This window comes from Bos indicus, chromosome 26 (genome assembly GCF_029378745.1).
Source record: "Bos indicus isolate NIAB-ARS_2022 breed Sahiwal x Tharparkar chromosome 26, NIAB-ARS_B.indTharparkar_mat_pri_1.0, whole genome shotgun sequence".
NCBI lineage: Eukaryota > Metazoa > Chordata > Mammalia > Artiodactyla > Bovidae > Bos > Bos indicus.
In genome coordinates this window covers 37,520,694-37,523,205 of record NC_091785.1, presented here as the reverse complement: position 1 = coordinate 37,523,205, position 2,512 = coordinate 37,520,694, and the positions used below count along the sequence as shown (strand labels likewise).

The 2,512-nt window shown below is 43.0% G+C and overlaps 1 long non-coding RNA gene across 2 annotated transcripts in view; it reads right to left on the bottom strand.

Moving 5' to 3' along the window:
- LOC109579098 (uncharacterized) overlaps positions 1–2,512 on the bottom strand; it is an 84,016-nt gene that overhangs the window by 32,683 nt on the left and 48,821 nt on the right. The window lies entirely within an intron of this gene.

The window sequence follows — 2,512 nt, the reverse complement described above, 5'->3', positions numbered from 1 at the left end:
CTAAATAAAAAAACCCATGAACAGTGACAAAGAGAAGACCAGAAATGCAGTGAAAACCTAAAAATGTAGCTCTTCAACAATGGGAACATGGAAGTAAATAAAATGTAGTATATCTACTTGAAGGAATATTATACAGTCACCAAAAAGGGTTCACATCATGAAGTGTACCCCAAACTGCTCACAGTCATTATCCTTGGGGGCAGTTTTACAGGAGGGACTGTGTCTTCCCTTTTTACTACTAGGTAATTCTGAAATAAATTTTACATTACTTTGTATTTCATTTGTAAACAAAACAATAAAAATACATTATTTAATGTAGGGAAAAGTTTGAAGGTTTTTGTAATGACATGGGAAAATAATTTTGAAGCAAGGTTAAGCTAAAATAATTCAAAGTACAAACACTTAGATGGGATAATTCTATAGATTTACATGTCTAGCAAAGAAAGAAGAAATTTTAGCAGGGTTTGCCTCAATTTGTTTCTGCTGCTTGGTACTTGTCTGTTTTCAAAATTACTTACAATAAGCATATAGTCAGGGGAAAAAAGATTTATTTAAAAATACAAGTTTAACATAGCTATATTTCACTATGAGAAATGTGATTATGTAGACATATAAGATGGGAAACAAGAAAATTTTAATTTTTAAAAAACTGTCAGATCAGGGCTTCCCTGGTGGCTCAGTGGTAAAGAATTCACCTGCCAAGGCAGGAGACACGGGTTTGATCGCTGATCCAGGAAGATCCTACATGATGTGGAGGAACTAAGTTTGTGCACCACAACTATTCAGCCTGTTCTCTGGAGCCGGGGAGCTACAATTACTGAAGCCCGTCCGGGCACCCTGAAGTTGGTGCTACACGATGGAAGAAGTCAATGCAATGAGAAGCCCATGCACCTCACCTGGAGCATAACTTGCCACAACTAAGGAAAAGCCCATGCTGCAACGAAGACCCAGCACAGCCCAAAATAAAAATAAATAAATTTAAAAATAAGTTAAATAATAAATAAAAGGAAAAAACTATATATGTGTATGTAGGTATGTAGATATGTATAAAGCCTATCAAATCAGAATGAGACTGGTCTGCAGCAAAGACTGTATCTACTGGTCAGAAGACAGAGATGTTCTTCAGAGTTTTCAGGAAGAGACAGATTCTGTACTCCCAGTCAGAGGTCATCACTGTGATAAACCTCCTTTACTTCAAGTCAGCCTTCCTCAGGTCTAACTTAATTCCCTCCAGTTTCAAAAGAAAGCCCATCATTAGTCTTAATGGAAATGACTGGTGATGTGCTTACAAAGCCCTCAGCAGACTTGAAAGTGGGGAGCCATTAAGCCGTCCCCACCTCTCCACATCCTCCGTCCCTCTCTCCCTCCAAATGTTAATACTTTTAGCTCCTTTAATCCTGCCTTTCAACACTTGCAAGCGATTGTAAGCTCCCCTGGCCTCTTTCCAGGATCCCTGCATCTTTCTCCAAACAGGGTACCCAAAACCAAACTTGGGCATGGACTTGGCCAAAGCGAAAATGGCCAAGCAGTTTGCTTCTGAGGCCTTGCAAAGCCGCCTCCTATCAATTTGTTCCCGTGCTACCAGCTTAAGAAAACAGCACTTCTCTGAAATGGGACCGCTGCGAGCTTCTCCGGGCAGCCTGGCCTCTGGGGACTGCATTGGTGACCTCCTCATTAACCAGGCCTCCCAGCTCTGATTCCTGTGTCTCTTTGCCTTCTAGGGTTCAGCGTGGCTGCATTCACTTGGTCCCTTTCTCTCAGTGCTGCCTGCTGCAGTCATCAGCCACTAACTCTGCCCCAGGAGAACACTTGGCCTTAGGCCGGGTGGCAGTTTTAAGCAGTGTCTCCAGAGGTGCCACCCTGCTGGCCCAGGATGGTCAGACACATAGGGCAACTGTACCATAGCTGCCTCTCTCGAGGACCGGACTGTCACTGACACTGACCGCCAAACAGTCTGTCTTGTGAATGGACAGGTGGACTCCATTCAAATGCCAAGTAGTTTATCTGGGAATCGTCAGTCTGAACCACACACACACACACACACACACACAGCTTGTTGTTGCATTCAAAAACAAATTTAAAACACATTTATGGAGTTAACAGACTGTGAGAGGTTTGTTTTTTAATACAGTAAAATTAATTTGTAAAGGTTTCAAGATGTTAACAAATGACCAATGAGACTGTTTCATAATTGATTTAGAAAATTCATTAGGTACACAATGTGGCTTTCTTATTAACTTATTTTAGCTGCCAGTTGAGCCTCTGTTGCACTTGAGTGGATCCAGGAAGAGGAATTCTGTGGTCACCTGGATTGGAGCCTCACCCCAGGACCCCACCCTTTGCTTCAAGGCTTTGGGCCAGGACACTGCCCCAGGGATCAGGTTGAGCTGCCTTTCATGCGAGGGGAGTTGGGGGAGACTCAGGGAGTCTCCTGTAAGTGCCACTTCCACCCATCTCATCTTCCCCAGAGGATCCTCTGTGACCTGCTGCAAGTCACCAGGATAGTGTTCTG